The sequence below is a fragment of the Ovis canadensis genome, chromosome 12, assembly GCF_042477335.2.
Source record: "Ovis canadensis isolate MfBH-ARS-UI-01 breed Bighorn chromosome 12, ARS-UI_OviCan_v2, whole genome shotgun sequence".
Lineage (NCBI taxonomy): Eukaryota > Metazoa > Chordata > Mammalia > Artiodactyla > Bovidae > Ovis > Ovis canadensis.
In genome coordinates this window covers 33,140,617-33,154,655 of record NC_091256.1, presented here as the reverse complement: position 1 = coordinate 33,154,655, position 14,039 = coordinate 33,140,617, and the positions used below count along the sequence as shown (strand labels likewise).

At 40.1% G+C, this 14,039-nt stretch overlaps 1 long non-coding RNA gene across 1 annotated transcript in view; it reads left to right on the top strand.

Annotated features, from left to right (window-relative positions):
- The window catches only part of LOC138416370 (uncharacterized), a 50,091-nt gene that overhangs the window by 15,050 nt on the left and 21,002 nt on the right, over window positions 1-14,039 (top strand). The window contains exon 2 of the long non-coding RNA XR_011247647.1: window positions 1,875-1,996. This is a non-coding gene — a long non-coding RNA (uncharacterized lncRNA). The remainder of the gene's footprint in view (window positions 1-1,874; window positions 1,997-14,039) is intronic.

Below are 14,039 nucleotides of genomic sequence, written 5' to 3'. Positions count from 1 at the left end.
TAAGTAGGTGGCATTGAAATGTATTTTTTTCTCATCACCCTGCTTAATACTCTAAGCTATAGAGAGGAACCATAAGTTCTTTAAGAATATAGACTTGTCAATTATCTTTGTTTTAGTGCTCAGAATATAGCTGGCAGCCTACCAGTGCTATTGACATTTTGTCTTCCCTGGTGGCTCAGCCATAAAGTATCTGCCTGCAGTCCAGGAGATGCTGGTTTGATCTCTGGGTTGGGAAGCCCTGGAGAAGGAAGTGGCAACTATTCCAGTATTCTTGCCTAGAAAATTCCGTGGACAGAGGAGCCTGGTGGGCTACATACAGTCCATGGGGCCGTAGAGAGTTGGACACAACTGATCGATTAAACACAGCAATAACAAGCGCAAAAAACGTAGAAGGACCGAGAGTAAAGATAATGAGTCCCCCTTTGCCCAGGTTATTTGAGGTGTCAACAGAAGTTGGTGACTGTTGGAAATAACGTGTCTAAAGCTTAGACTGAGGGTGGAAGTAAACTTTGGGAGTCATCAATATCAAGGAATCAGATAAGACCATGGGAATTGAAGAAATTACTGTTAGAGAAAATTGGTAGTAGGAGGGAAGAGAAACTAGGGGAAAACACTTTTTTAAGACCCATATTAAAAGACTAGGCCAGGGAAGAGAAATTGGTGAAAAGTTCTCATGAGGAATCATGAAGGTAGAAGGAAACATGGAGCAATGTCATGAAAGCAAAGAAGGCAGTTATTTTGAGACAGTTATTTAGGTAAACACCTGTGGGTGCTATTGAATGAAAATGAGGCCATTGGATTTAATAGTTAGGAGGCAGGTGACCAGGAACATTTTTTTTTTCCCTTGTTTTATTGTGATATAGTTGACATACAGCACCATATAAGTTTAGGGTATACAGCCTAATGACCTGACTTACATGTACTGTAAAATAATTATCACAATAAGTTTAGTTAACATACATCATCTCATATAGATACAAAAGTTTTTTCCTTATGGTAAGAACTTTTAGGATTTACTCTCTCAGCAACTTTTAAATATAGTCCACAGCAGTGTTAACTATAGTCATCATGTTGTATATTACATCCCCAGTACTTATTCACAGCTCAAAGTTGGTATCTTTTTGACCACCTTCACTCAGTTCCCTCACTGCTCATAACTCTGATAACCAAAAGTCTAATCTCTGTTCCTGTGTGTGTGTTTGTTTTTAGATTCCACACATAAGTGAGATAATACAGTGTTTGCCTTTCTCTATCTGACTTATTTCACTTCATATCATGTCTTGAAGGTCCACAAATGGCAGGCTGTCCTTCCTTTTAATGGTTGAATAGTATTCTAATGTACACTTATACATTTTTGACAGCATTTTCCATGAAGCAGTGAGGCTAGGCATCAGGTTGCTCAGATTGGGAATCTGGACTGGAAAAGTGAACACAGCCAGTGTAGTCTTTGAAAAGTTTACTTGTCACATCCAGAGGGAAACAAAGCTTTAAAAAGGGATATTTGAAAATATGGGGGTGATTTGAACATATTATACAAGTTGACAAGGGATGCCAGGAGAGGGAGAACAATGGCTTGGACAAGAACTCAAAGAAGATGGAAGAGGATGGGAAGAGCCTCACAGAGTAGGAATGCTCTTCCCTGTAAGACTGGAAAGGAGCATAGGCACTTTGGACCGTGGGGATTGTGAAACTGTGCATGACTGTACCATATAATGGTCATTTTCTAAGAATGAAAAGAATAGAACTTAAGAAAATCTGTAAAAGAAAGGAAAAGGCGGCTGTATAAGAATGGGGAAGAATTACTAAGTAGTCATAAATGCATATAGAAAATTTAAAGGAGCTGATATACATTGTCATCAAATTTGTACCTGTAGCTACTGAAAAGAAACCGAAGAAATGGAACGGTTTATTAATCTTGTGTTGGAGTTGGCAAGGCAGAGGGTCAAGGGAAGATGGGACCGTCAGTTGAACTGATGAGACTGTCATACTGCACAAGGTAAGTAGGGACAGCATCAAGCTGAGAAAGGGCAGCTAGACGGGGAAGATAACGAGAGGATAAAGCCCACAGATCCCAGCAAGGTCTCTGAGCCAGTTTAGTGAGAATGAGGGACTGAGAAAGATGGAAGGACAGGCAGTTACATATAATTAAGGACTTTGAGAGTTAATTATTTCAGAGGTGGAATATTATTAGGTGGAGTAAAGTAGTGTGAGAAGACTCCCTGAGGAAGTTAAGACTGAGCAGGATCTGTAAGAATGAGTAGAGTTTTTTTGTTTGTTTGTTTTTTGACGCAACAGTGGGGAAGAGGGAGGACATTCTGTGCTCAAAATCCAAGAATAACTGGGGGCAGGCTGAGAGAGTCATCATGCTTCCCCCAGCTAGAAAGGGCCACTGCTGCCCTGGAGTTTACAAGAACAAGCCAGACTGAGAGATACACTGAATTACATTATAGAAGAGTTTGAAAACCCGTTAGGGGATTAGCACTTTTATCTAGTGAACAGTTGGGAGCCATAACAAAATATTCAGCAAAGAAATGCCGTGAAGCGAGTAATTTAGGCACATTTGTCTGGATGGAGGCTGTGGAAGGGATCTCAGAGGGGAGGTGTATGTGCCCAAGGGTGTCCTTGAGCAGGCTCAGGAGACAGAAGCTGGAACCATGACATGAAAGGGGGTGGCTTCAGTCAAGAAGTGAAAGGATTTGGTGACAGACTAGAGGCAGGGAACATATGGAAGAAAGAGTTCAAGTGGTCCTCAAGTTCCTGTGCCAGGACACCAGAAAATAGCCCTACAGCTGAGGGATCTCAGGAAACTGGAAAGGAGGGTGGCGTGGAGACGCAGAGAGGGGGGCATGTGTGCATAGGAGAGTTTTCCATCCAGGAAGACCTGCCCCAGTGCTTCTTGTTTATGCTGTGAAAAAAATAAGGTCCTTCTGAAGCCACTGGATGTCAAAGGCTCATAAACATAGCTATCATCATGTTATTTGCTTTATTAAAACTGACGTGTGATGGAGCAGTGCCCTGTTGAGAGGTGGCAGTAGCAGGCATCAGCCTGGCATGAAGGAGTCAGAAGTTGGGTGGCTCCTTTCGTCACTTGGAGCAAAGACTTCTGGTGAACAGGCTCTGTTAATGATGGCCACGTTCCAATTAAAAAACCTTTAAGGGAGGATTATATGAAAAAGACTGTTTAATCACACCTTGAGTTTTTTCAGTTACAGCTGCACATGGATAGTGAGCACCATGCTGGGAGCACTACCTTTGATTGAAAAGCATAAAATTTTTACAGGTTTTTTTTTTTTCCTACTAAGTTAAAATTTGAGGGTCTCTTCTGTGTTACACTTGGGTAATAATCTAGGACAAAATAGTCAAAAATGCACAAATGAGCCCAGTTAAAAATATGTTTTAAAATATCATCTTTGATGGTTCCTAGTTATTTAGGTTGTGGAAAAATGTGGATTAATGACTATTTTAAATAAACTTTACCATGTAATAAGTGCAAAACTGGGCTAGATAGATCAGTAGTAACTGAGAGTAATGAAAATATTTCTGGAAATGGTTGTTTAATGGCAGAAATATGACAGTATTTTATTATATTTTTGAAATTCATTTTTTCTAATATATTTCCTTTAAGTTCTTTTTTTTTTTAATAGACTATGTCTTTTAATAGCATGCTGTTTTATAATTACAGGGAAGTATGCTACACAAGGGAAAAAAAGTCCCTCAACTCTTAACTAGATTTTGTTCTCATTATTGAACCATCAAGAGTGAAAATAAATGTTGCCCGGTAGTGACTTCTGTTTTTTCCATGTGGAATGTGATTAGTAGAATTTTCTCCCCATATAGAGTGCAATTTATAAATTTTTTAATTTAGTTCCAGATTTAGAATCTGATTCTTCAATAAATTCTAAAGCCACTGAAACACGTTTTCTAATTCTTTATGGAATAAGCAGTGAGTGGTGGATTAGTTCTCTAGGGCTATTCTAAGAAATTATCATAAACTGAATTGCATAAGAAGGCTCAAGTTTATTCCCTCACAGTTCTGAAGGCCTGAAGTCTGACACTGAAGTGTCAGTAGGGTCACCCTCACTCCTAAGACTCTCGGGAGTCATTCTTTCTTGATTCTTCCAGCATCTGGTAGCTCCTACCGTCCTTGGTGAGTCATGGCCTTCATTTCTGTTTCTTTGTCTCTGGGTCTGAATCTCCCTTTCCTTTCTTTTATAAGGACCTCAGTTATTGGATTCCAAAATCTAGGATTTTATCTTAAGACCCTTAACTAGTTATATCTGTAAGACCTTTTTTCCAAATAAACTAATATTCTGAAGTTTTGGATAGACATTAATTTGGGGGGGATAATATTCAACCCATGATAAGTGGTAATAGTCATGTCTCAGGCTTGCATTAAACATGGTCAGCCAGACCACCTGTAGTGGGGAGGGCCTGCTGGGATGAGTGGCCAAAAATGTGGAGGCCTCAGGATATAGCCCGGGAAGTGATCTGGCAGTCAAGCCATCCCTTGGGCCTTGCACGTTCTATGATGGAATTTGGATGGGCTGCAGCAAGATCCTTGGCCTTGTGAAAGTCTTCCAAGGTCTCCTCACTCTTCCCTACGTGGGCACGTAGTCAGCAGCTTCTGCTCTGATGTCTAAACCTAATTCACGACATACTGGGTTAGACCAAGAAGAAAATAATGGAGCAGACCAGTCTAGCTATCTAGGCAAGGCTATCATTTCTTTCTTAACGAATATTGCTAGTAGCATCTTGCATGCGTAGTCGATTAATTGTGTCCAACTCTTTGTGATTCTTTGGACTGTAGTCCACCAAGCTCCTCTGTTCATGGAATTTTTCAGGCAAGAATACTGGAGTGGGTTGCTATTGCCTCCTCCAGGGGGTCTTCCTGACCCAGGGATCAAACCTGCATCTCCTGTGTTTCCTGCATTGCAGGCAGATTCTTTACCTGCTGAGCCATCAGGTAGCCTCTTAACACTTGTATGAAATGTGTTTTCTCTTTGAAACTCACACAGGTCACTGAGGTAGGTGGCTAAAGCAGGAGACACAGACTTGTGAAAGACCATGTTGCTCAAGTGAGTTCAGCAAGTGTTTTATTAAGCATGTGTTTGGTTCTAAGCTCCGGCTAGGACGTCCCTAAAGTAGAATAGGGATAAGTGCAGGTTTGCTGGTCACTGGTCCAGTGCTGTACATTTTGTCAAACATGCTGTGCATTAGTGGCCATGAAATAGAGATTCTGGGCCTGGAGTCTCAGTTCCTCCACTTACCTCTCTGAGCCTCAGATATTATACATGCAGAATGAGAAGAAAAAGAACTCCTTCGTAGGCTTGTGGTAAAGAGTCCATCAGTTTATATGAGTAAAGTATTTAGAGCAGTGCCTGACACATAGCAAGTGTTTAATAATGTTCCATTACTCTTACTACTCTATGCAAGGTACTTAAATTGAACAAGTGTTTACATAATCCTCAACTTCAGGGAGATTATTGTTATTAATACAAACATACTTACATGGTACTTGGTAGAATCTTCTTCCAATTCTTTCAAAACCCCTTCAATTTAGTCGATATAGTTATAGGCTAGAAAAATGGACTTGCGTGAAGTTAGCTGACTTGTTTAGTACAGCAAGTTAATGGCAGAGGTGTGCACTCAAATCTATATGACCTATTGGCCACACCTTAAATATTAAAAAGAGGGGAAAAACGTTGGTGGATATTCAGTAACTCTATTCCAGGCTTTAGTGATACGGAAAATTGAACTGAGAGGCATCCTGTGGAATGGAAAATACACTGGTTTAAAAGTCAGAAAACTTGCATTTTAGCCTCTTCTCTGCCTTTTGAGCCTGAAAATGATGTTCATGCTTTTGCAAAGTATCCTGACTATCCATGAGATAAATTCTTACCCCTCAAGTCCATGTAATGTATTTCAAGTAGTAGAGCTTTGAGTTGTACCAGGCAAATCCCTTTTTTATTTGCTTAGTTGCATTTCCTGGAAAATGACAGAGTCTAGCTCATGAAGCAACTGTGTTTGTATAACATGTTGGTTGCCATGCATTCTGGAGATGATCCCATGCACTGCTGTTGATGCAACAAGGAGGAGGCTTTTAAGTATTGGTGCTATGAAAATGTAATGCCACTGGACTTGGACAGGTGCCTGAACCAGACCACCCATCATATTTATTTTGCTGTTCAACAGTTCAAACAAATTCATCTGAAGGGCTTTGAACTTTCTTGATAGTGAATAACTCACATTTCATTTTATATATGTGATGATATTCCTGCTGAAAGCTACTTTTGTTGCATATTTTTTGAGAGATCTTTTGTCAATTTTATGTTTAGGATTTGCTTTGAAAGGTTATCCTATCTTGTTGAGGGAGAGAAAAATCCTTTTATTCTTTTCTTAACCTTATCATGGGATTTTAATCAATGTTCAAGGAGATCCTTCAGAAGAATGATCTACTTTGTTTTTTTCTTGAATTTGTTTACCAGATCTAGAGACTAGGATCTGTCTTATTCCCATGACTCTTTGCCATATGACAGACCCTTCCATATGACCTGCAGGAAATTCTCCCATGAGAGACTAGCATTATGCCCAGCATGTAGTGGGCATTCAGAATGTGCTTGATAAACACTTGATGTGTGTCCATCTCACTAACACAGGTAGCTCTGGGTCTCGGCTTCCTTTTAAACTAACCCGTTCCCCTTACTGCTGAGATCATGTTTCCCATGTCTTTTGGGGAACAAGCAGAGCATTAGGAAGCTGTCTCAGAAAGACATATCTAACATTATATTCCTCTTGTTGATGACAACTTGGTGTCGCAACTAGCTCTGTCTTGTCTTAATCTGTGAAGAAAGTGAGTGGACCGCATCCTTCCTCTTCCGAAAGGACTGAAATATAAAGTAGGGCTTCCCTGTAGCTCAAATGGTAAAGAATCTGCCTGCAGTACAGGAGACCTGGATTCAACCCCTGGTTCAGGAAGATCCTCTGGAGAAGGGAATGGCAATCTACTCCAGTATTCTTTCCTGGAGAAGCCCATGGACAGAGAATCTCAGCAGGCTGCAGTCTGTGGGGTTGCAAAGAGTCAGAGATGACTCAGTGACTAACACACACAAATGTAAAGTGCTTGTCATCACCTACTCTGACTGTACAATTATTCTAAACCTAAGGGAGTGACTTTTCCCAACCCCAAGGAAACCATATTCTCTAAGACAATGATTTCAGGCTGGTGAGAATGACTTGGTCTGGAGTCTGTACTTCCATATTCCTTTGATTCTGAGAAGTCTCATATATCCTGGGCTGGCATCAAGGCATGTAAGAAATTCCTTGCTTCCACTTTCTAGTGTGTCCACAAAGAATATGTTAATTTATGCTCCCTTAAATTTTTATTTTTATTTATGTCCTATATGGAATCTTCGGTTCCACTTGGATATCTACTCCATTATCTAAACTTCCCTATAACTCTGAGACTTCCCCCACACTGAGAATGCAAGTCTCCTGGGTGACAGCTCATACTAAGATCAACCAGAGCCACCAGCTCCAAGAATGACATCTGTGGCTGGGCTGTGGTGGGTTTGAGAGCAGCTAAACTTCCGTTGTTGTTTAGTCACTAAGTTGTGTCCGACTCTTGCAACTCCATGGACTGCCAGGCTCCTCTGTCCATGGTATTTCCCAGGCAAGCATACTGGAGTGGATTGCAGTTTCCTTCTCTAAGGGATCTTCCCAACCCAGGTTTCCTGCATTGTAGGCAAATTCTTTACTCCAGGGAAGTGCCACCAGGGAAGCTTGTAGCTAAGATACTATTGTTCAGGAAAAGACTATCAAATTATATCTTCACAATGGCTTTAATAACTGAGAGTCAGAGACACACAGCATTCATATTTTCTCAGTTAGAAGTCTTCTTTTTATGGCAATACAATCATCCCTTTCTTTGAACTCCTTAGAACCTTGTTCGTTATCACTTGTTCTTGTCAAGCAGTTTAGCCTAGTGGCTAAGTGTGAAGACTTTAGAACTACGTTGCCTGGATTTGAACCCAAGCTCTACCATTTACTAATTGTGTGACCATAGGGAAATTACTTATTTGTTTATGTGTATCAGTTTTCTTATCTGTAAAATGTACCTAATAAGAATACCTAATCAATAGGATTTGAAATAGCTCAACTGGAATTCCATCACCTCCGCTAGCTTAGTTCGTAGTGATGCTTTCTAAGGCCCACTTGACTTCACATTCCAGGATGTCTGGCTCTAGATGAGTGATCACACCATCATGAATATGGAAGTACACCAAAGGAATATGGAAGTACAGACTCCAGACCAAGTCATTCTTACCAGCCTGAAGTCATTGTCTTAGAGAATATGGTTTCCTTGGGTCGTGAAGATCTTTTTTGTACAATTATTCTGTGTATTCTTGCCACCTCTTCTTAATAGCCTCTGCTTCTGTTAGGTCCATACCATTTCTGTCCTTTATCGAGCCCATCTTTGCATGAAATGTTCCCTTATCGCTAATTTTCTTGAAGAGATCTCTAGTCTTTCCCATTCTGTTGTTTTCCTCTATTTCTTTGCATTGATCACCGAAGAAGGCTTTCTTATCTCTTGGAAAAGGTCAGTTTTCATTCCAATCCCAAAGAAAGGCAATGCCAAAGAGTGCTCAAACTACCACACAATTGCACTCATCTCACACACTAGTAAACTGATGATCAAAATTCTCCAAGCCAGGCTTCAACAACACACGAACCGTGAACTTCCAGATGTTCAAGCTGATTTTAGAAAAGGCAGAGGAACCAGAGATCAAATTGCCAACATCCGCTGGATCATCGAAAAAGCAAGAGAGTTCCAGAAAAACATCTATTTCTGCTTTATTGACTATACCAAAGCCTTTGACTGTGTGGATCACAATAAACTGTGGAAAATTCTGGAAGAGATGGGAATACCAGACCACCTAGCCTGCCTCTTGAGAAACCTATATGCAGGTCAGGAAGCAGCAGTTATAACTAGACATGGAACAACAGACTGGTTCCAAATAGGAAAAGGAGTATGTCAAGGCTGTATATTGTCACCCTGCTTATTTAACTTATATGCAGAGTACATCATGAGAAACACTGGACTGGAAGAAGCACAAGCTGGAATCAAGATTGCCGGGAGAAATATCAATGACCTCATATATGCAGATGACACCACCCTTATGGCAGAAAGTGAAGAGGAACTAAAAAGCCTTTGGATGAAAGTGAAAGAAGAGAGTGAAAAAGTTGGCTTGAAGCTCAACATTCAGATTATGGCATCTGGTCCCATCACTTCATGAGAAATAGATGGGGAAACAGTGGAAACAGTGTCAGACTTTATTTTCTTGGGCTCCAAAATCACTGCAGATGGTGACTGCAGCCATGAAATGAAAAGACGCTTACTCCTTGGAAGAAAAGTTATGACCAACCTAGATAGCATATTCAAAAGCAGAGACATTACTTTGCCGACTGAGGTCAAGTCAAGGCTATGGTTTTTCCTGTGGTCATGTATAGATGTGAGAGTTGGACTGTGAAGAAGGCTGAGCGCCGAAGAATTGATGCGTTTGAACTGTGGTGTTGGAGAAGACTCTTGAGAGTCCCTTGGCCTGCAAGGAGATCCAACCAGTCCATTCTGAAGGAGATCAGCCCTGGGATTTCTTTGGAAGGAATGATGCTAAAGCTGAAACTCCAGTACTTTGGCCACCTCATGCGAAGAGTTGACTCATTGGAAAAGACTCTGATGCTGGGAGGGATTGGGGGCAGGAGGAGAAGGGGACGACCGAGGATGAGATGGCTGGATGGCATCACTGACTCGATGGATGTGAGTTTGAGTGAACTCCGGGAGTTGGTGATGGACAGCGAGGCCTGGCGTGCTGGGATTCATGGGGTTGCAAAGAGTCGGACACGACTGAGCAATTGAACTGAACTGAACTGAATCAATAGGAGCTGATAAGAGTATTAAATAAAGAAATCTATATAAAACATGCTCAAAACAAACCCTGGCATTTTTCAAGTGCTCAATACATTGTAGTCATTATTAGTCATGGTCCCCCTACCCCTTACCTCTACAGTAAGATCCCTACTGTCAAATTGTGACAAATATGCAGTCTTGGGATTCAGAATGGATTCGAAACAAAACAAACTAAGAAGCCAGAGGAAAGGTTAGGTCTCAAAAATTTCAAAATAGAAACTATCCTTCCTGCCCCTGATAGTTACCAGAAATTGAAAAGAGCGAGGAATTGACGTTCCTCTTGGACGGTGGTTCTCAAACTTTGCAAGCCCAAAATCTCTTGATGAGCTTATGAAAATATGGGAGATTCAATAGGTTTTTAGTGGAGCCCAATACAGTGTGTTTAAACAAAGCCTCGAAAGAGTGAATGATGTAAACATTCTACCAATTGCATTTTGGAAAACTCTTCTTGATTTTGGTAAGTTACTACCACCTTTCTCTCTCACGTACCTTCATTCATTCAATATATGTTTTGAGCACTTGCTCTGTGGAAAAAAAATCGTGCTTGGTGCTTTGAGGGATCCAAGATGAGTTAAAAACTATTTCTGTTTTTTTTCAAGAAACCAAAACTATTCTAAGGAAGGTATGTCCCATAAAGATATTTTAATTTTGAAAGGAAAATTAATAAAAATACTCTATATTGTTTGCAGCTGAGCAGTGTGATTAGCTGGTTGAACAAGGTAGTTGGATGAACAGAAAAACTGACTCTCTAAACTCCAAAGGGACACATCCAAGAATCTTAAGACTATGAATCATAATATATTAAGAAAATGGGCCTTGAATAAACCATACAAGCCAGGAAGTTCTCTGTGGTAGAAATATGAAGATATAACTATGGAAGGTTTAGAGGAATACTTACAAAAGCTGACCCTAAATTGTTCATTATTTTCTTTCTTTCTTCAGTGTTGACCTTGAGCCTTTATTTGCTCTCAGTTTGAAGGCACTTTATTCAACTGTGTCTTGAAACTCAAAAACTTCTCTTGAAAAGGAGACACTGCCATGTCCAACGTGTCCCTGTCTAGGAAGTACACAAGCTGTTTTGGTACCCTCATGATAAAGATTGCAGCAGAATCGGAAACTTTATTAAGCTTTTAAGGTTTCTTCTGCTCTTAGACTCCCAGCTCTTTGATGACAGTCTTATTCACCTGTTCAGTGGCAAGTCACTGTGAATTTCAAGTCCCTGGTTCTAATGTGTACAGTGTACAGTTGGCATTTTGCCAGTAGGGACCACAGGCAGAACCTAATTTAATTTTGGACCTTTAAATGGAAATTCAGAGGCCTATGTAAGTTGTCCAAGGGAAAGCAGCTGAACAGTCACAGGTCAGAAACTGTGCCTCAGGTCCAGAATTACCAGCCTGGTATTTGATTTGATGGATTGATTGATAGGCTAAGTATAGTTGCTGTACAATGTTATCAAAGTCACAGGTATACAATATAGTGTCACAATTTTTATAGGTTATACTGCATTTATAGTTATAAAATATTTGTTATATTCTCCATGTTGTATAACGTATCCTTGTAGCTTATTATACCTAATAATTTGTGCCTTTTCCTCCCCTACCCCTAAATTGCCCCTCCCCCTCCCTCTCTTCACTGGTAGCCTTGCGTTTGTTCTCTGTGACTCTGCTTCTTTTTTGTTATATTCACTAGTTTATTGTATTTTTAAGATTCCATATATAAGTGATATCTTACAGTATTTATTCTTCTCTGTCAGATAGGATTTATTTTCATAAGTTGGTAGACCCCAAATCTATTTTTGATTTTGCATCTCTGTTAGTAAAACAAAACAAAGGGCATTTGGAGCCTCTTCTTTTAAAACCAGTGTATCTGTGAAACATATACATGTACTATTCAACTAGTATATTCACATTGTACACTGTATTTTTAAAAGGACATTTCAGTTCACTTCAGTTCAGTTCAGTCACTCAGTCATGTCCAACTCTTTGCAACCCCATGAATCGCAGCACACCAGGCCTCCCTGTCCATCACCAACTCCCGGAGTTCACTCAGACTCATGTCCATCGAGTCAGTGATGCCATCCAGTCATCTCATCCTCTGTCGTCCCCTTCTCCTCCTGCCCCCAATCCCTCCCAGCATCATGGTCTTTTCCAATGAGTTAACTCTTTGCATCAGGTCGCCAAAGTATTGGAGTTTCAGCTTCAGCATCAGTCCTTCCAATGAACACCCAGGACTAATCTCCTTTATGGTGGACTGGTTGGATCTACTTGCAGTCCAAGGGACTCTCAAGAGTCTTCTCCAACACCACAGTTCAAAAGCATCAATTCTTCGGCACTCAGCTTTCTTCACAGTCCAACTCTCACATCCATACAGGACCACAGGAAAAACCATAGCCTTGACTAGACGGACCTTTGTTGGCAAAGTAATGTCTCTGTTTTTGAATACGCTATCTAGGTTGGTCATAACTTTTCTTCCAAGGAGTAAGCATCTTTTAATTTCATGGCTGCAGTCACCATCTGCAGTGATTTTGGAGCCCAAGAAAATAAAGTCTGACACTGTTTCCACTGTTTCCCCATCTATTTCCCGTGAAGTGATGGGACCAGATGCCATGATCTTAGTTTTATGAATGTTGAGCTTCAAGCCAACTTTTCACTCTCTTCTTTCACTTTCATCAAAAGGCTTTTTAGTTCCTCTTCACTTTCTGCCATAATGGTGGTGTCATCTGCATATCTAAGGTTATTGATATTTCTCCTGGCAATCTTGATTCCAGCTTGTGCTTCTTCCAGCCTAGCGTTTCTCATGATGTACTCTGCATATAAGTTAAATAAGCAGGGAGACAATATACAGCCTTGACATACTCCTTTTCCTATTTGGAACCAATTCTGTTGTTCCATGTCTAGTTCTAACTGTTGCTTCCTGACCTGCATATATGTTTCTCAAGAGGCAGGTCAGGTAGTCTGGGATTCCCATCTCTTTCAGAATAAAGGAGGTTAAAAAAATAAAATATTTAGAAGTTCTAGGAATTTCTTCTCTCTATTTTGGACTTTGATCTTAATAAGGCAGACTTTGATCTTAATAAGGCAGAATGATTTATGTAAATGGTGAAATAAAAAGTTCTTAATGATTATAAATGAAGGGTAACACACTTCCATCCCTAGTGCCTTATTTTTCACAACACCTTGGTCCAGGAATGTTTTATTAAATGAGTGACTTAAGACCCATTGTGCATGATTTTCTTTCACTGTATTTTTTTCCTGATAAAATTTTTTTCCACTCTTTCATTTGATAAAAGAAAAGCTCAGGACCTTCATTTATGAAACTCAGGAGGTACATTTTATGCTCTGTATTGAAAAGAACACTTTTTTTTCCCCTACAAATACCACACATATCTCTTTCATCTCTCTCTAATTCCAGAGAAAGTTGATGAAAGAGAGCTGTTTTCTCCCTAGGAATTTCCTTCAGATTATTCTTATTTCAGTATGCTAATCCTTTGTTTTTAAGTTTCTTCTACAGAAATTACATATATCTCATAGCCAGAGGACTTTTATTTCTGTTTTTCAATGAGGTGCAGAAGAAAGGAATGCCTCTAGACCAAGATTTTGTCTCCAAAAGAGTCCTTAGATGGAATAGGGAAAAAAGGGGTTTGGTGAAGAAGGACATAGCAGGGGTAGGTGGAGGGAAAAGTAGATATCAGTATAAGCAGATTATCTCTAATATATTACAGAGCCTTAAGGGTTTTTATAAACACAAACCACAGGGAAACTGGGATCTGACAAGCTGTTGGAGGAATGCCCATGAAGGAGGAGGAGGAGCAGGAGGTATGGTTGCTAATTTCCTAAACCCAGATGTCAGCCATTGTAATGAGAAAAATAAAATCCCACGTGATGGTAGGCTAAGAGACATACTAGCCAATGGGGGAGCAAAATATCTCTCATTAATTACTCAGACATAGACCTTTAGTGTATGTTTTTCCAAGTTGGTAAAGAAAGGAAATGTATGTGTCCCCATGCTTTATCTAATATACTAGGGTCAGATGAGAAAAACCAAGGAATTATCAGCTTGATGAAGTCATTAAATA